At 44.0% G+C, this 26,195-nt stretch overlaps 1 pseudogene; it reads left to right on the forward strand.

Moving 5' to 3' along the window:
- The first annotated feature begins 21,876 nt into the window (after nt 1-21,876).
- Nucleotides 21,877-25,027, forward strand: LOC125553385 (annotated as a pseudogene).
- Nucleotides 25,028-26,195: the final 1,168 nt, after the last annotated feature.

Genomic DNA, 26,195 nt, shown 5'->3' on the forward strand with positions numbered 1-26,195 from the left:
CATTACTAGCCATAGATTCATCAAAATAAGCAAACAACACAGGAAAAACAGAATCTGTGAAAAACAGAACAGTCTGTAGTAATCTGTATCAAACGCAAACTTCTGGAACCCCAAAAATTCTAAAATAAATTTCTGGACGTGAGGAATTTATCTATTAATCATATGAAAAAATAATTAACTAAATAGAACTCTACAATAAAAAATGGCAGCAATTCTCACGAGCGCTAAAGTTTCTGTTTTTTACAGCAAGATCAAAAAGACTTTCCCCAAGTCTTCCCAACGGTTCTACTTGGCACAAACACTAATTAAACACAAAAAACACAACCAAAACAGAGGATATATAAATTATTTATTACTAAACATAAACAAAAAGCAAGGAATAAAAATAAAATTGGGTTGCCTCCCAACAAGCGCTATCGTTTAACGCCCCTAGCTAGGCATAAAAGCGAGGATAGATCTAGGTATTGCCATCTTTGGTAGGCAATCCATAAGTGGCTCTCATGATAGATTCATATGGTAATTTAATTTTCTTTCTAGGGAAGTGTTCCATTCCTTTCCTTAACGGAAATTGGAATCTAATATTCCCTTCCTTCATATCAATAATTGCACCAATCGTTCTAAGGAAAGGTCTACCAAGAATAATAGGACATGAAGGATTGCAATCTATATCAAGAACAATAAAATCTATGGGCACATAATTCCTATTTGCAACAATAAGAACATCATTAATTCTTCCCATAGGTTTCTTAATAGTGGAACCCGCAAGGTGCAAGTTTAAAGAACAATCATCAAATTCACGGAAACCTAGCAAATCACACAAAGTTTTTGGGATCGTGGAAACACTAGCACCCAAATCACACAAAGCATAGCATTCATGATCTTTAATTTTAATTTTAATTGTAGGTTCCCACTCATCATAAAGTTTTCTAGGGATAGAAACTTTCAACTCAAGTGTTTCTTCATAAGATTGCATTAAAGCATCAACGATATGTTTAGTAAAAGCTTTATTTTGACTATAAGCATGAGGAGAATTTAGCACAGATTGCAACAAGGAAATACAATCTATCAAAGAGCAATTATCATAATTAAATTCCTTGAAATCCAAGATAGTGGGTTCGTTGCTATCTAGAGTTTTAACCTCTTCAATCCCACTTTTACCAATTTTTGCATCAAGATCTAAAAACTTCGAATTTTTGGGACGCCTTCTAACTAAAGTTGACTCATCTCTGGTCCCATCATTATCAAGATTCATATTGCAAAACAAGGATTTAATAGGGGACACATCAATCACTTTTAGATCTTCATCCTTATTATCATGAAAACTAGAAGAACACGCTTTCACAAAGCAAGCCTTTTTTGCACGCATCCTAGCGGTTCTTTCCTTGCACTCATCAATGGAAATTCTAATGGCTTTGAGAGACTCATTGATATCATGCTTAGGTGGAATATATCTAAGTTTCAAATAATCAACATCAAGAGAAATTCTATCCACGTTCCTAGCCAACTCATCAATCTCAAGCAATTTTTCTTCAATCAAAGCATTGAAACTCTTTTGCGAACTAATAAATTCTTTAATACTAGATTAAAAATCAGAGGGCATCTTATTATAATTTCCATAAGAATTGTTGTAGGAATTACCATAATTATTAGAGGAATTACTAGGAAACAGCCTAGAATTATAATTACCTATATATGCGTTGTTACCAGAATTGTTCCTACCAACAAAATTCACATCCATAGATTCATTATTATTCGCAATTAAAGTAGAAAAAGGCATATCATTGGGATCAGTAGGAGTACTCTTATTAGCAAGCAATTTCATAAGTTCATCCATCTTTCCACTCAACATTAATCTCTTCAATTGCATGCACCTTTTTACTTGTAGATCTTTCAGTGTGCCATTGAGAATAATTAACCATAATATTATCTAGGAGTTTGGTAGCTTCTCCTAAAGTGATTTCCATAAAAGTGCCTCCCGCGGCCGAATCTAAAAGATCTCTAGAAGCAAAATTCAATCCGGCATATAAATTTTGTATAATCATCCATAAATTCAAACCATGTGTAGGGCAATTACGTATCATTAATTTCATCCTCTCCCAAGATTGTGCAACATGCTCAGGATCAAGTTGCTTAAAATTCATAATATCGTTTCTAAGAGAGACGATCTTAGCGGGACGAAAATACTTAGAGATAAAAGCATCTTTGCACTTATTCCATGAATCGATACTATTTTTAGGCAAAGAAGAAAACCAAGCTTTAGCACGATCTCTAAGCGAAAATGGAAATAGCTTAAGTTTAACAATATCATTATTCACATCTTTATTCTTTTGCATATCACACAAATCAACAAAGTTGTTTAGATGGGTAGCGGCATCTTCACTAGGAAGGCCAGAAAACGGATCTTTCATGACAAGATGCAGCAAAGCAGAATTAATTTCACAAGATTCAGCATCGGTAAGAGGAGCAATCGGAGTGCTAATAAAATCATTATTGTTGGTATTGGCAAAGTTACACAATTTAGTATTATCTTGAGCCATCATGACAAGCAAGCAATCCAACACACAAGCAAACAGGCGAAGCCAAAGCGAACGGAAAGAGAGGGCGAAAGGAAAAGAGGGCGAATAAAATGGCAATGGTGAAGTGGGGGAGAGGAAAACGAGAGGCAAATGGCAAATAATGTAATGCGAAGGGTAAGAGTTGTAATGGGTACTTGGTATGTCTTGACTTGGCGTAGATCTCCCCGGCAACGGCGCCAGAAATCCTTGTTGCTACCTCTTGAGCATGCGTTGGTTTTCCCTTGAAGAGGAAAGGGTGATGCAGCAAAGTAGTGTAAGTATTTCCCTCAGTTTTTGAGAACCAAGGTATCAATCCAGTAGGAGACCACGCGCGAGTCACCTCGTACCTACACAAACAAATAAGAACCTCGCAACCAACACGATAAAGGGGTTGTCAATCCCTTCACGGCCACTTGCAAGAGTGAGATCTGATAGAGATAATAATAATAAGATAAATATTTTTAGTATTTTTATGATATAAACTGAAAGTAAAGATTGCAAAATAAAAATAGATTGGAAACTTGTATGATGGAAAATAGACCCGGGGGCCATAGGTTTCACTAGTGGCTTCTCTCAAGATAGCATAAGTATTACGGTGGGTGAACAAATTACTGTCGAGCAATTGATAGAATTGAGCATAGTTATGAGAATATCTAGGTATGATCATGTATATAGGCATCACGTCCGTGACAAGTAGACCGACTCTTGCCTGCATCTACTACTATTACTCCACACATCGACCGCTATCCAGCATGGATCTAGAGTATTAAGTTCATAAGAACGGAGTAACGCTTTAAGCAAGATGACATGATGTAGAGGGATAAACTCATGCAATATGATATAAACCCCCATCTTTTTATCCTCGATGGCAACAATACAATACATGTCATTTCCCCTACTGTCACTGGGATCGAGCACCGCAAGATTGAAACCAAAGCTAAGCACTTCTCCCATTGCAAGAAAGATCAATCTAGTAGGCCAAACCAAACTGATAATTCGAAGAGACTCGCAAAGATAACCAATCATACATAAAAGAATTTAGAGAAGATTCAAATATTGTTCATAGATAATCTTGATCATAAACCCACAATTCATCGGAGCTCGACAAACACACCGCAAAAGAAGATTACATCGAATAGATCTCCAAGCGAATCGAGGAGAACTTTGTATTGAGATCCAAAGAGAGAGAAGAAGCCATCTAGCTAATAACTATGGACCCGAAGGTCTGAGGTAAACTACTCACACATCATCGGAGAGGCTATGGTGTTGACGTAGAAGCCCTCCGTGATCAATGCCCCCTCCGACGGAGCGCGGGAAAAGGCCTCGAGATGGGATCTCACGGGTACAGAAGGTTGCGGCGGTGGAATTAGGTTTTCATGGTGCTCGAAGGTTTCATTCCGTTTGGACTCCGTTTGATATTCTTTTTCTGCGAAACACTGAAATAGGCAAAAAAACAGAAATTTGGGCTGGGCCTCCGGTTAATAGGTTAGTCCCAAAAATAATATAAAATTGTATAAATAAGCCCATTAAACATCCAAAACAGAATATATATAATAGCATGTAACAATCAAAAATTATAGATACGTTGGAGACGTATCAAATACCAATCGAGATATACTACTTCCTTACAACTTTGAGTGAGTCACACTGTCTTGTACTACAAATTCTATTTTTGCTTACTAGCTAGATGTTAATAAGTATATAGGGTTTAGGGTAGTTGATGAATGTTATGCACATGCCCGCTTAATTTATACATGCAAACGTGTGTGCATGTAGTTTCCACTGGATCTTGTTAGTCATTCAAGTTGAAGAACTGGACTCACTACTTAAAGACGTTAGTGACTACTCAATCCTGAAGGGGATAGTCAACAGGTAATTTCAATCATTATTGAACTATATGTCGGCCTCTTTAGTTTGTCATTTCCTGATATCAACTAATTAATAACTCCTTTCTTCATTTTCTTTGCCGGCGGGCAGGGCTTGGCAAAAGTTCATCAGAGAGGTTCCATTACCCGCTACCGCAGTAATGCCTCCATGTAGGAGAAATTGTATATATACATGTGTATGTGTGAATGGTGGTTTATGTTTATATATATATAGGTTCTATGAGAAATTCTATTTATATATATATATGCATAACGTGTACAATATGTAGTATCGTAAAATACCAACAAATGAAAAAGAATTAAATGGAAAACACAAAATTAAAGGAAAAAAGAAATCATAAACCCCAAAACCTTTTAGTACCGGTTGGTTTTACCAACCGGTACTAAAGGTCTCCGCGCCCCTGGCGCTGGCTCGTGCCATGTGGTGGCCCTTTAGTGGCGGTTCGTGCTGAATCGGTACTAAAGGGGGGGACCTTTAGTCCCCACCCTTTTGTGCCGGTTGCAGAACCGACACTAAAGGGCCTTACGAACCGGTGCTATAGCCCGGTTCTGCACTAGTGAATCCTCATTGGCATCAATATACTTCCAGTCAACCCACTTCATGTCACACACAATGGGCTTCTTGTCAAGCAATACTGTCTCATAGAAGTCCTACTGTTCTTTGGTGTGAAACGATACTCAACAACAATTCTCCTCCTTGTGGCATATGGATCAGTCTTCCTCCATAATCTCAGACCGGCATCCTTTCTCAGTTTCATGTTCTCAGCAACTGGATGATCATCATTGTGGTCTGGAATCTCTGGCTTCAATTTCCTGAGCACTAGTGTCTCATCATCTTCTTGAAACTCTGGCATTGGGGTCTTATTCTTTTCTGCAGCAGGAATGTTCCTGGTAGATCTCTTGGGAGCTGAAGTTTTGGGTGCAGTAGGTGGAGGTTTTGTCTTAGGCTTGGAGGGAGCAGCACTAGTCTTAATGGCATCTGCCATCAATTTCTAAGACTTGGCAGGTGGTGCTTCAGCTTCCTATTCCTCCTCCTCCTCCTCCTCCTCATCCCTCATCATGGATGGTCTGCCAATGACTCTGGCAACGGTCTTCTTGACTCTCTCTTCCTCTTTTTCTTTCCATCAGCAACTTCCTCTTCCTCTCTTGACTCAAGTGTGAATTCCATAGTCTCATGTGCACCAGTTGATTTTCTCACTTTGGACATGGCAACTCTCTTGGCAGGAGCCTTCTTCTGAAGGCCGGGCTTTGTGGCAGCAGCTCCAACATATTCTTTCTTGACCACTCTCTTCTTTGAAGTAACCTCTTCCTCAACAACAAAATCTTCATCCTCACTCTCATAATTCCTCTACTTCCTCTGTTTGGTAGCAGCTTTAGGCAAGTTGCTAGGAGTGCTTCTACTGCCATCATCATAGTTTCTTCTAGGACTAGTGCCCTGACTGAGGTTGACATGTTCCTTTGATCTGTTCTGACTGTCAGAAGCCTCAGACATTTCTGCAAAACAGACCCAGTGAATAGATGGATATGGGTAGAGTGGATGAGCATCACAAAAGCAGCTTGTTTTTGCAAAAAGTTGAGACAAAATCTTAATTTTAGTTTTCTGTAGAAAGCATTTCAGAGCTACCGATATGATAATCTCAGTGACACCAAAGCACTAACAGAGTCTAAACATGCAATATCGGTTAGATCGAGTTGTAGTTCGGTGACTCTGAGATGCCAGGATTTCACTAAGAAATTGCTTTCGGTCTCACCGATCAGTACGCTTTGGTCAGGCCGAGTTGTACTAAGTGCAATGGCCAGGGCCAATCGGTGAGACCGAAAACTTCATTTCGATCGGTCCGAGATGAGCTCGGCGGAAACCTAACCCTAAGATTTTGCATCAAATCTAGTCTAAAGAAACTTTTGTGTGGATAGGAAGTTTTCAATCATGGCAAGAATACAAGCAAAAACTTGGCAGACGTTCATAACATTAGCTTCAGCTCCTGCAGCAGGCCTCTCACCTAGCGGTGCATCAAGGACATAATTATTCTATGCAGCAATGAGGATAATCCTCAAGTTATGGACCCAGTCCGTATAGTTGCTACCATCATCTTTAAACTTAGCTTTCTCTAGGAACGCATTAACATTCAGGGGAACGATAGCTCGGGCCATTGATCTACAACATAGATATGCAAAACTATAAGTTTAAGTTCATGATAAATTAAGTTCAATTAATCAAATTACTAAAGAACTCCCACTTAAATAGACATACCTCAAGTCATCTAAGTGATACGTGATCCAAATCAACTAACCCATGTCCGATCATCACGTGAGATGGGTTAGTCATCAATGGTGAACATCTTTATGTTGATCATATCTACGATATGACTCACGTTCGACCTTCCGGTCTCCAGTGTTCTAAGACCATGTCTGTACATGCTAGGCTCGTCAAGTTTAACCCAAGTATTCTGCATGTGTAAAATTGTCTTACACCTGTTGTATGTGAACGTAGGGTCTATCACACCCGATCATCACGTGGTGTCTCGAAACGACGGACTGTAGCAATGGTGCATACGGGAGAACACTTTTATCTTGAAATTAAGTGAAGGTATCATCTTATAATGCTACTGTTGTTCTAAGCAAAATAAGATGCATAAAAGATAAACATCACATGCAATCAAAATATATAACATGATATGACCATCATCATCTTGTGCTTTTGATCTCCATGTCCAAAGCATCGTCATGATCTCCATCGTCACCGGCTTGACACCTTGATCTCCATCACGGCGTCATTGCGCTGAGGTCCTCACGCCAACTATTGCTTCTACAACTATTGCTAACGCATAATGATAAAGTAAAGCAATTACATGGCGCTAGTAAAGCAATTACATGGCGCTTGCACTTCATACAATAAAGAGACAACCCTAAGGCTCCTGCCGGTTGTCGATATTACAAAACATGATCATCTCATACATCAACACATATCGCATCATATCTTGACCATATCACATCACAACATGCCATGGAAAAACAAGTTAGACGTCCTCTACTTTGTTGTTGCAAGTTTTACGTGGTTGCTACGGGCTTCTAGCAAGAACCGTTCTTACCTACGCAAAAACCACAACGGTGTTTCATCAAGTTTGCTGTTTTAACCTTCTTCAAGGCCCGGCCATTGTCAAATTCGATTCAACTAAAGTAGGAGAAACAAACACCCGCCAGCCACCTTTATGCAAAACTAGTTGCATGTCTGTCGGTGGAACCGCTCTCATGTGCATGGACATGTAAGGTTGGTCCGGGCCGCTTCATCCCACAATACCGCTGAATCAAAATAAGATGTTGGTGGTAAGCAGTATGACTATCACCGCCCACAACTCTTTGTGTTCTACTCGTGTATATCATCTGCGCATAGACCTGACTCTTGATGCCACTATTGGGAATCGTTGCATGGGAAACAAAAAATTTCTACGCACACACAATGATCTATCCATGGAGATGCATAGCAACGAGAGGGGGAGAGTGTGTCTACGTACCCTTGTAGACCGTAAGCGGAAGCGTTTCACAACGCGGTTGATGTAGTCAAACTTTCTTCATGCTCCAATCGATCTAGTACCGAACGCACGACACCTCCGCGTTCTTCACATGTTCAGCTCGGTGACGTCCTTCGCCTTTCTTGATCCAGCAAGACAGTGAGGTAGTAGATGAGTTCCGTCAACGCGACGGCATGGTGACGGTGATGGTGATGTGATCTCCACAAGGCTTCGCCTAAGCACTACGAAAATATGACTGAGGGAGTAAACGGTGGAAGGGGTGCCGCACACGGCTAAGATAATGTTGTGTCCTTGTGTGGCGCCCCCTCCCCACATATATATATATATAGGTGGGAGGAGAGGGGAGACAGCCAGGCGCGCCCTAGGGCTTGGCCGCCGGCCCCTAGGGCACCTGCCTTGCCCGACGCCCGCTTCCCTGTATCAACAAGGGGGAAGGAAAGAGGGGGGAGAGGGAAGGAAGGGGGAGTCCTACTCCACACTTTCCTTTCCCTCCCCTCTTTCCTTCTCCTCCTCATTGGGCCGGCCACTATAGGGGTGCACTAGCCCCTTGTGGGCTGGTGTGTTCCCTCTCTTGGCCCATAAGGCCCATATCTTTGCCGGGGGTCTCCGAAACTCCTTTCCAGTGACCCGATAAGTACCTGGTACCCTCTGAAACACTTCCGGTGTCCGAATATCATCGTCCTATATATCAATCTTTAGCTCTTGACCATTTCGAGACTCCTTGTCATGTCTGTGATCTCATCTAGGACTCCGAACAACATTCGGTCACCAAATCACATAACTCATATAATACTATATCGTCAACGAACGTTAAGCGTGCGGACCCTACGTGTTCTAGAACTATGTAGACATGACCGAGACATCTCTCCGGTGAATAACCAATAGCGGAACATGGATGCCCATATTGGCTCCTACATATTCTACGAAGATCTTTATCGGTCGAACCGTTATGACAACATACGTAATTCCCTTTGTCCATTGGTATGTTACTTGCCCGAGATTCAATCGTCGATATCTCTATACCTAGTTCAATCTCGTTACCGGCAAGTCTCTTTACTCGTTCCGTAATAAATCACCTCGTGACTAACTCCATATTCATTTGCTTACAAGCTTATGATGTGTATTACCGAGAGGGCCCAGAGATACCTCTCCGATACTCGGAGTGACAAATCCTAATCTTGATCTATGCCAACTCAACAAACACCTTCAGAGATACCTGTAGAGCATCTTTATGATCACCCAGTTACGTTGTGATGTTTGATAGAACACAAGGTATTCCTTCCGTATCCCGAAGTTGCATAATCTCATAGTCGAAGGAATATGTATTTGACATGAAGAAAGCAATAGCAGCAAAACTGAACGATCATTATGCTAAGCTAACGGATGGGTCTTGTCCATCACATCATTCTCCTAATGATGTGATCCCGTTATCAAATGACAACACATGTCCATGGTTAGGAAGCCTTAACCATCTTTGATCAACGAGCTAGTCTAGTAGAGGCATACTAGGGACACAATATTTGTTTATGTATTCACACATGTATTTAAGTTTCCGATCAATACAATTCTAGCATGAATAATAAACCTTTATCATGTATAAGGAAATATAAAATAACAACTTTATTATTGCCTCTAGGGCATATTTCCTTCACTTTTATGACATGTCAATGCATAGGAAGGGAGTTAGACTTCGTTGTTGCATGATATATATTACTTTGTGCTCAATACTAAAATACAAATCATTGTTAATTAAAATTGGCTTTGATATATCTTGGGATCCAGGTGGATCAATTACTTGAGCACTTTATGCCTAGCTTAATGGCTTTAAAAAAGCGCTGCCAAGGAGACAACCCGGAAGTCTTAGAGAGTCATTTTATTCTGTTATGTGCTTTTAGAAAAGTTAAAAAACAAAAAAATATAGAGGGTAACTTACAACTCTTCAAAAAAGAAAGTGAATGTAAGAAAGACGAGCACCGTTGAAGTGGGGGAGCTCCTTGAACTTTGTTCATGCCCATGAAAACTTTGCAAATCTTGAATTACAGAAACTTCTCAACCAAAATAATTATCCCCTTGTACAAATCCATTGTATTATAAAAATAATGTGCCAAGATTTGCCTTTTTTACTGGAACTTTGGTTAGATTGATTGTTTGGTATGTGCGGTGGAAAAACATAAACTTTGGTTGTACTGTGTGAATTTACATTTTTTACTGGAACGTCAAAATTTCTGAAATTTTTACACAGTAATGCTATGCAAATTGTTTATTTTTTCCTAAGTTTCAAAAAATACTGAGTTACAGAAGTATATGTACCATCTGCATCTTTACAGATTGTCTTGTTTTGACAGAGTTGTTAGAGTTTCATTATTTGCGAATGTTTGAAATCTTGTTGAGCCTCCTTTGACTTGGGGCCATAGAATTGTGATAGCATACAACGGGTCATGATTTATTATAATTATACAATAATGTTATAGCAGTACATGATGGGATTTGATGTTATATGTACTAACCTCGCTAATAAAACTTTTGTTGAGTTTTGTGTGGATGAAGTGTTCGAAGATCGAAGAGGTATCGATATGAGCAGAATAAGGAGAGGCAAGATTTCAAGAGCATGGGGATGCCCAAGGCACCCCGAGTAAATATTTAAGGAGACTTAGCCTGTCTAAGCTTAGGGATGCCCCGGAAGGCATCCCATCTTTCTTCAACAGTTATCAGTATGTTTCGGTTTTTATTTTGTTCACATGATATGCGTAAATTCTTGGAGCATCTTTTGTGTTTATTTTTCCTTTTCTTTTATGCACCATGATAGTATGAGATAGTCCTTGGTTGATTTATAGAATGCTCTTTGCACTTCACTTATATTTTTTGAGTATGACTTTTTAGAATGCTTCTTGTGCTTCACTTATATCATTTGAAGTTTGGATTGCCTATTTCTCTACACATAGAAACTGCCATTTTTTAGAATGCTCTTTTGCGTCACTTATATTTGTTAGAGCATGGGAAAATGTTTTGTAGAAAGAACTAAACTCTTTTGCTTCATTTATATCTACTTAGAGAGTCAACACAAATTGGTCATTCACATGGTTAGTCATAAAATCCTACATAAAACTTGTAGATCACTGAATATGATATGTTTGATTCCTTGCAATAGTTTGCGATATAGAGATGGTAATATGTGGGAGGTACTAGAGAATGATTGTGGCTTAGTAAGTATATTGGTGTTAAGGTTTGTGATTCCCGAAGTATGCACGTTTAGTCTCTCGTTATGCTAAGAAGTTGGAGCATGATTTATTATTGATTGTCTTCCTTATGAGTGATGGTTAGGGACGAGCGATGGTCTTTTCCTACCAATCTATCACCCTAGGGGCATGTGTAGCAGTACTTTACTTCGAGGGCTAATAAAATTTCGCAATAACTATATGAGTTCTTTATGACTAATGTGAGTCCATGGATTATACGCATTCTTATCTTTCTGCAATTTGCTAGCCTATTCGGTACCGTGCATTGCCCTTTCTCATCTCGAGAGTCGGTGCAAACTTTGTCGGTGCATCCAAACCCCGTGATATGATATGCTCTATCACACATAAGTCTCCCTATATTTTTCTCAAAACAACCACCATACCTACCTATTAGGGCATTTTCATAGTCATTCCAAAATATATTGCCATGCAATTCCACCATCATCGTATACATGACTTGAGAATTCATTGTCATATTGATTTGCATGATCGTAAGATAGCTAGCATGATATTTTCATGGCTTGTCTGTTTTTTGATATCTTTGCTATGCTAGATCATTGCACATCCGGTTACACTGCCAGAGGCATTTATATAGAGTCATATTTTGTTTAGTATAGATTTGAGGATTTGATTTGATGGATCTGATTGTGGACTCAGACTTTGGATGCATGCCCGATCAGTGTTCGCGAATGCGCCCACACGTACGTATAGGGGCTGGATTAAGCAACTCCGGTTGTAGATTCTCTCAGCGTAGCATTGTTGGTTTAGGGCATCTCCAAGGTTCACCCCAAACCGGGCAGCACATTCGTCCGCGGACTGGGGGCGAGGGAGGGAGGATAGTCCGTGAACACTAATGTGGGAGCCGGTCATCCAACATAGCCGCATACATTTTAAACTGGATTTCAACTAACCAGATGATTTTCGTCAAACACGACCAAATTCATAAAAGTTCGGATAAAAAGTAGCACAAATCATCTATCAAATAGCGTGCAGATATGTATGGTACAACAATAGTTTAAATTCAACGAGATTAACGAGAGGTCCAACAAGTTTTTTATGGATGAATCATGTTATACCACACATACTGCCCCTTGAGCCTCATGCATCAATGTTTGTGCGTGAATGGTCCGCCCTCTGACCTGTAGTACATCATGAAAACGCATGCAGACTACATACACAACGTGTAGAGCACCATTGAGTGAACGAATGAACCTAATTAACATATAGAGCAAGAAGAAGCAAAACTTTCGATCTTCATGGTCGCCGCGTGTAATGGATACATTGCCTCTAGCCGATCGACCGCGCCATAAAACTTCATGATGAAGTTCTGGATGGTGTACCATCGATACGCTAACGACTTCATATCCCGTTCATGGATGATGTGCATGTCATAGTGCACAATTTCTTTCGCGCATGAAACGAACCATGCACACACCGCCAAAAGACCCTCTTCTACTCGTGCTTACAAAGTACGCGATACTACTCGCACATCAACTCATCCTTTTTTACCGAGTACTTTGCCGTCCTCCTTACCGTAAAAAAAATAAAATAAAATTTGAAAATAAGCTCAACGACATTTGATTGAACACCTGCCGAACATGGTGTTCTCCATGGACAGCGTCAAGAGGACGCGCTGACAGATTCTGAATGGACAATACTGTAGTACAACACGAACGGGCGCATAGGTGAGGCAACAGATTACTCGACTGGTAGGCGTCTCCGACCACACGAGCAGCGACAGAGTTGACCAACCGCAGCGGCATACAAACTCACGAAAACATGAGCATCTATCGATCCATCGCCGTCGATTTATATCCACGTGACAAAATAAATAGTCCGCTCCAGAAAACAGGGAAGTGGTGTTTATTATTTTGCCACAAGTCACACAAGCTTTGCTATAGTGCTATCACGAACAGTTCAAACATATAAGGGCATCTACAATGAGGGGCGCTAGGACTAGGCACTAGGATTAATATCTTCCCCAATCAGTAGTTAAGCTAATAAATCCTCGCGCTTACCACAGCATCGACGCGAAATCAGGAGGGGGGCGCTCAGCTTATTTTTCTTCCTGCGTGAGTAGGAACGCTGAGTCCAGCGATCGATTTCTGGCTGGTTTCACGATTAATTAGTGCCTATCACTGCGAATCAACTTGTGGTTGAGTTGGTTAGGTGGACAGTGGTATTCCCAACCCATCAGGGTTTAAATCCTGATACTCGCATTATTTCTGGATTTATTTCAGGATTTCCGGCGATGCGCTTTCAGTGGGAGGAGACGTTCCCGTCGACGACGAGGCGCCTACGATAACTTCGTAAATCTCAAGATGATATGCCGGCTCAGTCTCTCGAATGTGCTCATAGAAGTAGGGTGTGCGTGTGTGCGTTCATAGGGGTGAGTGTATGCGCGTGTATATGAGTGCTTGTGTCTGTACTGATGCTCAAAAAAAATTAGCGCCTACCACTAGCGCCCAGCGTTGGACTACAGGCGCGTGGCTTATTTTTTATGTCAGAACATTATATTTTCCTTTCTTAAGCGTCTACGGAAGCGGCTTGCAATGGAAATGCCCTAAACAAGTCCAAGTAGGACATGGAGTTTATGTATGAACGACTGCTGGTATTTCTTATTATGCTGTCGTGTACTCGTGTTGCGCACTTCATCATTGAGGGTCTAAAGTAACTGCAGAACTAATAAGACAGAACATGTCCTTTGCTTAGGTGCAATCACGACGCCACTTTGAGCTAAGACGGAGCTCACTATCCTACCATATACTTAAAGCGCAAAGTCAAAAACAGGGTTAGTACAAGTAGTGCTACCGTGCAAACCAATCTATGTTTGGATAATCAAAAGAACAATGGTATCTTCAACCCATCAGAGTTCCTAGTGTTTATATTATTCTTGGATTTATTTCAAGCTTCCGGCGATGTTCGTTTAATGGAAGAAAATGTTTTCCTCGACTGTGAGACGTCTGTGCTGACTTCATAAAATCTCAAAATACTATGCCGACTCAGTCTCTTAAGGTGCTCATAGAAATAGAGTGTGCATGCTTGCATTTATAAAAATGAGTGTATATTTGTATATGCGAGACTTTAATTACACTGTATTCAAAAGAAAAAGAGTAGTGGTACCATTAACCCCTATATATAAATACTATGCAAGACACAGCGGGCCGACACGAACAGCTCAACCACACTATGCACCCATCGAGCCTTTAGCTTGATTAACAGCCGGCCGACACGAACAGCTCAATTGCAATGTGCACCCATCCAGTCTTTAGCTTGATTAGCGGTACAAATCCGGCCCTTTATCGTTCTGCGGACACGTCCGGTCATGCCTGCGGATGCAGCCGGATCGCCTTTCATATATCGTGCCCGATAGTTATTTATCTTAAACATAAATTCTTAAATACATACAAATTCATACATAACCATCATATACGTCAATATCGCATATAAATAACAAATGTTTGTAGCAAAAATTGCATAGTTCTTACATCAAATTTATTTTAAGCACAACTTTAACATTAACTCTTTGCTTTTCATTGTGAGTCTGTATATGCTTCACAAGATCATTGAGTAGCTCCGCGTACATTTGATGGTCTCGAAGATTATCATGCATCTGCAGAAAGCTCATAAGGTGATTTGTATCTTGATCTTTTGGGATTTAAACTTGTTCTCCCGACGCTTCAAAATCATTGGTTTGGCCTACCCCATCATGCATGTCCCTAGTGAGCTTGAACTAGTCATCGTGTGCCTCCATTCCCTCCACAACACGCAAATACAATGATTTGTACATACGAAAACGGCGACAAAACCATGGATCATCTGAAAAAGTTGGGTCCGGATCAAATTAGTCCTTGCAGAGTATCCGTGCTCCAGAGACCCTATCACAATTAATAACTCTTCTCTTTTTGATTGAGCCCCTGAAGTTGAGAATATGCTCCACCTGCCGGTTCATTTCCAGTTGCATGTTCATGACCATGATCATACCGACTTCTTCGTATAAATCCGACGAATCGTATAACTCATTTCCAATCATTTTATCAAGCTCTGTGGGTCCATACTCCTCGTCCGATGAAGTATCCGAATGTATCATTTTTCCTATGAATAAATCACAAAAAACCTAATCAGACGATGTGTTAAACAAATAGAGGGCGGGTGTAGCCCGAGAGTTGTCAGGCGTACTTTGGTGGTGTCCGTGCCGGCAACGATGTCCGTGGCGGCGAGCACAGATGGGACGACTGCAGTGCCGATGCTGGCGGAGCTAAGGCTCAGAACGGCGGCGAAGCAAGGGTGGTGGCAGAGTTACGAGAAGGCCGACGCGGAGGAGGAAGAAGAGAGGAGAGGAGCAAGTGGAATGTTAGCTTGGAGGTGGAGTTGTGCAATTTGTGGTGGGATTGGGCTGTCGGGTCCTACATGACGAATGTGCCCGGTCGCGTCCGGGCCACCCTTTATCCGCCACAGATTTAAACTAGATATGAGAGATGTCAATCAATCCGGACGTTTAACACTAGTTTGAAGCGCCATTCTGGATCGCTTTCTTTTGACCGCTCAGTGACCGACCGTCTGCCCGGTCATTTGAGGGTGGTTTAAGGCACAGCTGTAGATGCTCTCAGTCGTCTCACAAATTCCTTGAGCATTCGTCGAACGCACATCTGTCCCAAACTTATTTGGATTACATGTGTTCTAAAAAAAATCTGTCCCAAACTATGCGGAGATGTCGTCTCACAAATTCCTTGAGCATTCGTCGTACGCACATCTATCCCAAACCTATCTGGATTACAGGTGTTCTAATAAAGATCTGTCCCAAACTATACGGAGATGCTTCATTTTCTTTTTCATTTTTATAGAGCACGAGAGATGTCCCCGTTGGTGGCTTGCCGCGAAGGCCCTAAGGCTAGATGAGACCACACAGAAAAATAGTACGGATGCGGCAAGCCGTCAGCTGTTAAGGCATGGAGAAAAATAGTACTCCATGCGGCAAGCCGTCAGCTGTTAAGGCATGGAATACTACCCTCAGCTGTTAAGATTCTTTTTTTATTCGAACGATAGCAGGAGAGCTGCTATATTCATTGATCAAAGAAAAATGATACAGAGAGATCCCTCGGTTACTTAAAGAAAAATCAGGCTAAAACCCTAACAAACGGGCAAAACACTAGCTAAACTAGGTCAAGAGAACCGCAAGTCGCAACCACCGGCCAACGGCCAGCTACACGCTACTCTCCTGACAACCACACACACCCAAGCTCCACCCACAGCCACACACATCTACCAAGGCCGTCGTCGAGGTCTCCAAAGTGACGCCTCTAAGGAGGAAGCGATGTTGCAGACACCATTGTCACCTGATCCGGCATATCCAAATCTTAGGTTTTCACCCGAAGACCACTAGACACGAGATGTCGAGGTACAACAAGATCCACAACAGCCCCTTCAAGAAGGATAACGACATCCACAAACGTCATTGCTGCCGGCATCGATAAGGTTGATGCGAGATTTTCATCTGGAGTCGAGCCTTCCAACAGACCATCTCAACCTTCGGGACACCCAAACGCCACTGAGCAAAAATGAGGCCGAACACGCACCACCGAGACCGAACTGAACGCCAGAGCTAGGTGGAAGCTACACCGACTGGCCGTGCGCACGACAAGCTGGGACCCCGCCATATCTGACCGACCCACGCCACCGCAAGCAGGCACTGGGCGGAAAACGTCACGCACCGCCACGCGTTGGATCTGGATGGGACCACGTCGAAATCTGACTGGCCCATGCTGCCGCTCGCCGGAATTGAGCGGGAACACGCCAAATCAAGCAGGCCCGCACCGCTGCGCTCAAGATCGGGCCGGGATGCGCAGAAGCAGACTAGCCCGCGTCACCATGTGTGGGACCTGGGTGGAACCTTGCCAAGGAGGCCCCACCCGCACCTCCTCCCATCGCAAGCGTGCAGAGGTAGGGCCGGGCAGGAGGAGCACCACCAAGCCCAACCAAATCAGGGAGAGAGCACCGCCTTGTCCGCCCTGCCGCTGCAGCCAGCCTCCCGCCGCATGCCACCACTACAACAATCCATTCGCCTCGCGCCACCGAGAGCCACCGCATCGCCCGGGGTTACCTCGCGAGCACGCAATCCCCCGCACTGCCTAGACCCCGTCCCGCACGGCCGCTGCAGCCAGCCTCTCTTCGCGAGCCGCCGCCGCCGCAAGCCTGTCGCCCCGCGTCGCGCACGCGAGCCCCCGTGCTGCGATGGCCCCGCCCTGCGCCGTCCATGGCACCCCCCTCGCCAAGCTAGCAGACGAGGGAGATGAAAGGGCCCCGCTGCCACCTTCACCGGAGCCGGCGCGGGCTTTGCCGGTCGCTCCTCCGGTGGCGGCGAGCCAAGGGGAGGGTGGAAAGGTGGGTTGGCGGCACCGATCTAGGGTTTCCCTTGTGCCGCCAGGGAGGCGACACAGGAGACGAGAGGAAAGAGGTCGCACACTAGGTTTGCCTCTTGATTACTCACAGTCATCTGTTAAGATTTGATCGAGCCATCGAGGGAAATCAGTTACCTGCATGTTATGTGGAAGCATCATCATTGGGTGGGCCGCGTGCATTGATTTCATGGGTGTAAGGCTGACCATAGCGATTGTGTATCTTAGCCGGTACTTCACGCTGCCGACACCCGTTGTCTTCAATGTGGTAGATGTAACACCGTTTCTTCTGTTGTCCTCTTTAGCCAGCTCCTGCTCCAAAAGATGCCCCCAGGAGGAAGAACGGCACCGAAGGCACCGTCATCGTCCCATCCGGAAGTCCCAGATCTAGGGTTTCCCCCAGAACATTCTGAGCTTGGTGCCGCAAACTGCAACGACGATGCCTCGAGACAGAAATTATGTCAGAGACGCCGCCATCATTCGCCATGACCGCAGTCGGCGCGATTTTCACCGGAAGTCACGTCGCCCCAATCTCGCAGCTGACTGGATCCATGCAGAGCTTCAGTATAAGACGTATGCTGCCACCGGCACACCGACAGAGAGCCTCCAGCCGCCCCCCACTGACCCCTCCATGCGTCGCCAGCCGATCAAGGCCACTCCACGACGGATTTAGACGAGACGCCAGATCCGTGGTCACCACCTCGTCCCATCTCCCAGCAGAGCATCCCACCCCGCCGGCCATGGAGCGCTGGCCACCGATGCCACCCATCTACAGCAGGCAAGCCACCCCTCCGACCATGGAACGCCGGGCCTATCGCACAGATCAAGGGCGTCGACCGATCTGCTACCCACGAAAGCTCCGCAAGAGGCACCCCAGTCGCCTCAAGGGGAGTCCCGTTGCGATCCACCCGCCCTGGTGCCTTTGGCACTGGGCCCGCCGCCGTCGTGGCCCACGCTTGCAGCGGCGGCGGCAGAAGTGCATGGGATCGGGGACTGGCGGAGCTAGGTTTCGGGCACCTGGCGTCGCCCAAACCCTGGAGTTTGTACAAGCATAAAATCACCATCGTCTGCTGCCATGTGAGGAAAACAAAGGCACAGGGCAACCGGAGTGCGAGGGAATGGATATACTCCTGTAGTTTTCCAGATGATTGTAACGAGCTAAAGGAGACTGGTCTTAGTTTTGTGGGTGTAAAATGCCATTGTTCTTGCTACCGAGATCATGTTGAAAATATGGGTTTGTTAAATGAGCTTGTTTTCCATTCGCATAAAATGCTAGTTTTCTTCCGGCCAAAATTTATAAAAATATGTTGTAGGAAGCGGAAAAAAAAGTTGGGCATAGAAAATGCTATTCTCATATTAAATATAGGAGGTGGCCAACCTCGAACCTTAAAGCATCTACAACTGAAATTGCCTAATCCGGGTCCCTATACGCAGGGCCGGCCCTGACATTTTAGGGGCCCTTGTGCGAACTCCATATGATGAGCCCATATACAGTATAAGAAACAAAAAAAAACTACTTCCACATCTATGTATACCACACAAAAGTAATTATAAAAGCAAGTGTGAATTTCATTAGCAAATATGGTCTTAATATATCATGGATATAACACATAGGATTATAGGATTATGATACAAGCTCCAACAATCTCTCATGTGACATAGTTGATCTGAAATAGTTTTTTTAGTAATTTTAATTGAAAAACTTCTTACAAGATGATGTTTTCTACTATTTGGGAATACAGTAGCAGTACTTGAGCGCTAGTCTGCTACAACTAGGGATGGCACCCGCAGGATATGGGTACGGGTGGAGGCTCCCCATACCCTTACCTGTCCATCCTGAACTTACCTATCAACCATACCCATGCCCGTCAAGGGTACAACTTTTTCCCATACCCGTCACCCGACAGGGTATATGGATACTCGCGGGTAAAAATACCCGCATTTACAACACATCAAATTGAGTAGAAAATAGTTGTGAAAAGCAACATATAATCATAAATTATTAATAGCAACACATTTTAAACAACATGTACAAAAACACATTCTCAAAAAAAAATTGCCCATAAAGCAACCCATAAAAATGTAAACAACAACACATAATCATAAATAACAACACATAGTCATACACTTTAAGTTCACAAAATCAGATAAATTATAGAGATAATTTGACTGCACATTTAGAGTTTTTACCTAGCGCGATTAGGAGGAAAAGTCATACATTAGAATATTAAAGGAAAATCAGTTGCCAACATTTTAGATGGGTATATGGGTACGCGATCCCATACCCGTACCCTCTCTATCCGATGGGTATGATATTTTCCCATTTGAGTACCCATGAGTGAATGTTTGTCCCATACCCTTACCTTAATAGGGTTTTTACCCGCAGGGTACGCGGGTTGTCATCCCTAGCTACAACTAGCATACTTTGTTCTAATCAAATTTTCTATGCAATTCCATCTGGCAACAGGACCTATCGGTAAGCCATTCATGACTAATACAGAACTAGTACTTGTGTGCTAGCCTGCTGCTACTAGCATACTTTGTATCTGAACCTTTCACAATTAGTATTTCAGTGATTTGGCTGAGAAAAAGAAGGAAGATAATGGAGTAGTATTTGACAAAAATAATCAAGAAATGTCAACACCACCTTCCAGTGGCCTGCCACTACTAAACGGTTCAAGTGGTGGCGGAATAATAAATTTTCCATGTGCAATTTTATTATAGGTAGCATGGCAATTATATTATTGAGACCATGAAAATTTTATTAATTAGACCATGGCAGTTTTTTTAGGTAGCATGGCAATTCAATTATTTAGAACATGGCAAATTTATTATCTATCTCATGCCAAATTAATTAGACCATGGTAGTTATTGAAGGTGATTTTAATTGTCTTAAAACCTTTTTTTGTTTATTTTGGACCATGTCAAATTTTGTTGGACTTATCATGATAATTTTTTTAACATACCATGGTAAAATAGCTTTTCTATATCCTATCAAATTTATTGACATGACAAATTTATTTTTTCCCTAGCCATGTAAAATTGCATTGCTGGACATGCTACTTTTACATTCATGGCAAATTTATTATCTACAATACGGGAACTATCTGGATTATTTTTTATCAACATACACTTTGTATGTTTGAAATCAGGATTATGTGGCACTTTATTATCTAGATGCACGGCAACTTCTGTAGCTAGTTCTTTTTTATCTAGACACGTAAAATACATACAATATATGTATTTTTTTTGAATCGCTGGCTATGCGATAGTTTCATTATAAAAGGATGGCGCAACAAAAATTAAGTTGGGTGAAAAAACATTAGTTTTCTTTCTAAGGCCTGTTTTTTGTGGAGCTGAAACTAGGCTTTTTTGGCCCATTTTTTTTGCTTGCGACGTTATTTTTTCGGCAAGGAGGGGTCGTTTCACACAAGGGAATATTTTGGTGGATTGACCCTCTCGGTACAAACGAATTCTTCATTGGGAGATCCCTCAGATCTGACATTCCCCAGATATTATGGTTCATATTAAAATGAGAATATGAATAACTTTTCAAATGTACTTGTCCTGGTTTTTCACATATATCCGTACATCATAAATATCGTATATAGAGATTATATAGATTTTGGCAGGGGGCACTGCAATAGGTATGTAGCACTATATGATACGCACTCACCGAGTCTGCCTTGAAGAACACCCTTAATCCTTGAAAAGCTGATGATTCACACTGGCTTTTTAACAGGCTTGACAAGCCCTCTGCCGCCAACAACAAGTAAAATACACTGGAGGTCATAAAAGTATTTCAAGTGTGTCAAGTAGGTTCTAAAAGTTTAAAATCGTTGACCCTAGATCCTAAATGTGTGTAAGTCGTTTACCGCAGGTTCTAAAAGTATTTCATGTGTGTGAAGTAGGTCGTAAAAGTCACGGGTAAAATACACATATAGAACCCGCGGTGAACGATTTCAAACTTTTAAAACCTACTTAACACACTTGAAATACTTTTAGGACCTTCAATGTATTTTACTCGTTAACAAAAACAAATACGGTTTGTTAGGTAACCCAGCAAGTGCTAGGATTACTCGAGTCTCCAGCTTCCATCAATCAACTCATCCAAACTCTATATAAACCCGGCAGCTACGGATGGTCAAACCACAATACTCATCATCATCATCAACCAATCATCAATACTAGCAAAGCAGCTAGCCGTACAGCTAGCCCAGACGCACGGCCGCCTAGATAGCTAAATCGCAACCGAGCCAAGGCGAGATCGAGCAATGCCGTCGTCGCCGCGAGCCCTAGCGCTCGTCTCGCTCGCCCTCCTGATCTGCTGCAGCTCTCCCCTCCTCGCCCATGCACAGACGCCGGCGGCCCACGACGTCTGCGCCGGCCTGGCGACGGATGACGCCTGCCACAACGTCCCCGAGGCGCTGCGCCTGAAGCTGATCGGCATCCCGACCATCCTCGTCTCCAGCGTCATCGGCGTCTGCCTGCCGCTCTTCGCCAAGTCGGTGCCGGCGCTCCGGCCCGACCGCAACCTCTTCTACATCGTCAAGGCCTTCGCGTCGGGGGTCATCCTCGGCACCGGCTACATGCACGTGCTGCCGGACTCGCTCGCGTCGCGAGCCTCGGCTCGCCGTGCCTCCCCGAGAAGCCGTGGCGGCAGTTCCCCTTCGCCACCTTCGTCGCCATGCTCGCCGCCGTGTTCACGCTCATGGTCCACTCCCTCATGCTCACCTTCTACAACCGCAAGAAGAAGGGCCACGACGCCGGGGCTCCCACTCCCAGCAGCGCTGCCGTCGGCAACCTTGAGAGCACGGAGCCGGAAGCAGACTGGCACAGCCACGGCATGGCGTTGGCCAAACCCGGCGACGCCGAGGCTGGCAAGATGCAGCTCGGCCGGAACCGCGTCGTCGTTCAGGTATGTAGTCTTGTGTTTGCACTTGCACAATCAGTTAATATTCCCACTTGCTCTCACTAACCAACCAACTCATACTTCTAATTGAATCTAACACGGTTTTCAACTCAACCTTGGATCCATGCATGGCTGCCAATCAAAGACTCCAAATGGCCAGACCTAGGTTACAAGTAAATGAACACCAACACAACGCCCACGCTAGTCTACCAACTATGTTAGTGTTATAAGTAAATGAACACCAACACAACGCCCACGCTAGTCTACCAACTAACTCGCCAATGTAGCCCACCCTTCCACTTCTCGAAAGAAGTTGTTCAGCTCGTCTTTCAGCAGTCCCACTTGCTTTCATGTTCGACCCTCCTTACCGTTCCTAAGGATTACATAGTTCTTTGATGGCACGAAGACTACGGCGTTGCGATGCTTCTATATCTCCCACATGACTAGGATGAAACGCCTAAAAAAACATGACTAGGATGGATAGTGCACTTGTATTCCTTTTGAACTGTCCGCTGCCTCCTATATTTTTTTCCGATCAAAGGGCCACACGGCCCCCATTTTCATTACGGAAATGGAGTCACAGCATACAAATCAAGTTTCATACAGACTTAACTTTTTTCGATGCCTAACATATGCATCATGAAAAAAACTACTCCTATATCTTGAGGCACTTCGACAGCACCTACAGGATGCTACAACAAAAGACCGCTCCAAAGCACCGTCGCTACATCTTTGCCTAACATCTTTGCATCAGGTGAATAAACTCCTACAACCTGAGATACCAAACTCTGCACCTACATGGTGCTATAGTTGCCTCCCTTATCTTTGCACCAGTCCGAGAGGCTCTCACCCGTTGCCGGCAACCACTCTGGTTTGCCCAAAGAATGGAGGATCGCAGTCCAAATCTCGCGTGCAAGCACACAATGGAGCAGCAGGTGGTTGATGCTCTCTTCTTCCTGGCTACACAAGGGGCATCACTCCTGATGGTCCAATCCACGCCGCACTAGCCGGTCGGAAGTTCAACATCTATTTTGAATACGAGCCAAGTGAAGAAGCAGCATTGAAGTGGAGCCGTAGACATTTAGGTGAACTCTGCCGTTGGGATAACTTCCCTGCCCCATGGACACCTCCGAGTGGCACTTGGATGAAACCGTCAACGCGTGGTGGCAAAAAAGAACCGACAATAATATTCCTAACCGAGACGCAATGGCCTTCCTCACCATGCTCGTTTCTTGGGTAATTTGGAACGAGAGAAACGCCCGCGTTTTCCGCCACAAAAGCGCACCGCCGACGATTCTTCTTTTCAACATTTTAGAAGATGCAAAACTATGAGTGACCGCCGGCGCAAAGAAACTAGGAAACATCATAGTGTCCGAGTAATTGCCATGCCGCATTTGTGAGTGCGTTGTAAAAAACTCTAAACTATTCTCTCCCTTATTTAATTAAAGAGGCAAATCTTTTGCCTTCGTTTAAAAAAAAAAAACTTCCCTGCCCCAGAACTTGGCAACATACACAGACTTCGTCGAGAAGCAGCCGTTCGTCTCCCATGACCAAACAACGGTATCCTGCTATGCATGGTCGAGCTCCACCCTCATAGTCCGCATCCATAGTGTCAGGTATTCATTTAGCATGGGCGTTGTTACTTCCGGTCCCACGTCCCTTGCCCATGCAGCATCTTGCATAGCCTGAGCGACCGAGCGGGTTGATCTTACCCTAGTTTTAACGTGAGCGTATAAGGTCGGCACAAGCTCCTCAATCCTCTGCCCATTCAGCCACCTATCCTCCCAAAATTGGGTGTCCTCCCATTGCCTAGCATCGAGTGAGCAGCCGCTCTGATTATCTGCCGCGATATCTAGATCATCTCTGTGCATAATTTTATCACTACTTAAGAATTATTAGAAATTTCTACGTAGTGAGGGGAAATTTCTACGTAGTGAGGCACATAGCAGAAATTTCCCCTCAAAAAAAGTTTAAACTGTATCTTCTTGCCACGTCTACTTATAGTTATTTCCAGGGAGCGTGCATGGACGCTTGATTAATTTCTACGCGTAATGCAGGTTCTGGAGATGGGCATCGTGGTACACTCGGTGGTGATCGGGCTGGGCATGGGCGCGTCGCAGAGCGTGTGCACACTCCGGCCGCTGGTGGCGGCCATGTGCTTCCACCAGATGTTCGAGGGGATGGGCCTCGGCGGCTGCATCCTCCAGGCGGAGTATGGCACCAAGATGAAGGCCGGGCTAGTCTTCTTCTTCTCCACCACGACGCCGTTCGGGATCGCGCTGGGGCTGGCGCTCACCAAGGTGTACCAGGACAACAGCCCCACCGCACTCATCGTGGTTGGCCTGCTCAACGCCGTCTCCGCGGGGCTGCTGCACTACATGGCGTTGGTGGAGCTCCTCGCTACCGACTTCATGGGGCCCAAGCTGCAGGGCAGCGTCAGGCTCCAGTTCATCTGCCTCACCGCCGTCCTCCTGGGCGTCGGCGGCATGTCCGTCATGGCCAAATGGGCATGACTGCGTCGATCCCGCACCCCACTTTACTTTATGATGATGTACGTGTATCTTGTGTCTTTTTTTAGGATAATGTATCTTGTGTCTATGAGCCTATGCATTGCTCCCTAGAGAAGTAATTAAGTTTTGCTTGATCGATCTCCTCTGCTAGCATCACTTACTACATTGGATCAATCCTAATGTTGATGTCCACAGGACACGATGTACTGTTCTACTATTATGGGTAAAAATGTCATGGTTTTCTGGTCATGTCAACTGAACTGTTGTGACAAATTATGTTCCTTTTCTTTGTTTCTTTATTATTGAACTAGTACAAATGCCCGTAAAGGACGGAAAAAATTTCAAACGTGCTCCACATGTCATTATGCAACACTTCTTATATCCAATTTTGACGAGTAAATTGCTCAAAACTATCACATTTGTGGCTAGGGCACTCCAAAACTTATGTGCCATGTGAGTAACAAATCACACTGCTTCGAAACTAAGCCGCAAATAAGCACAAAACTGACCGGTTGGACCCACATGTCATGTCAACGCGGAATATCTACGCGGACAATACACAATCAAGTCCCTGTAACTTAAGAAAAGCAATCGGTCCTGTTAGTTTTTTTTAGAAAAGCAATCAAGTTCTTGCGTATGCCGGCGTGGTGGCACCGATCGTGGCTGCTCCGGCCTTGGTTGCGCCGTCATTGTGCAGTTGCTTGTGGCCGCTGCTGCTGCCCGCTACTGCTGCACGCGGTGGCCACCGCTGCTGTGCCGCTGCACGCTCCCGCCGCCGCTGGCTCGTCAGATCCCCTGCTGTTAGCCTGCCCCTCGCCACTGAGGGCATGACAAATGCATAGTCTCAGGATGATTCCTCACATGTCATGTAGGACCGGGTGTCAAAAAAATTAGGTTTGGATGGGGAAAGCGGGATCCTCTGTAAGAGGCGGGTGCTTGGGGAGAAAAAATATGGTCTGGTGTAAAAAGCTAAAAATGTTTGAGTGAAGAGTAGAGATGCATATGTATTAGAGTCTTTATTTTCTATTACAGATGCCTCATGTTTCCTTTTTCTCATGGGGCATCTGTAGATGTCTCATGTTACCTTTCCTCATGGTGCATATGTATCCATATGCCATCATAGATCATGCCCTGGGTCGCATGCTTCCTTGCGCTGCTTGATCTCCTGCTG

Source organism: Triticum urartu, chromosome 4, assembly GCF_003073215.2.
Source record: "Triticum urartu cultivar G1812 chromosome 4, Tu2.1, whole genome shotgun sequence".
NCBI classification, from domain to species: domain Eukaryota; kingdom Viridiplantae; phylum Streptophyta; class Magnoliopsida; order Poales; family Poaceae; genus Triticum; species Triticum urartu.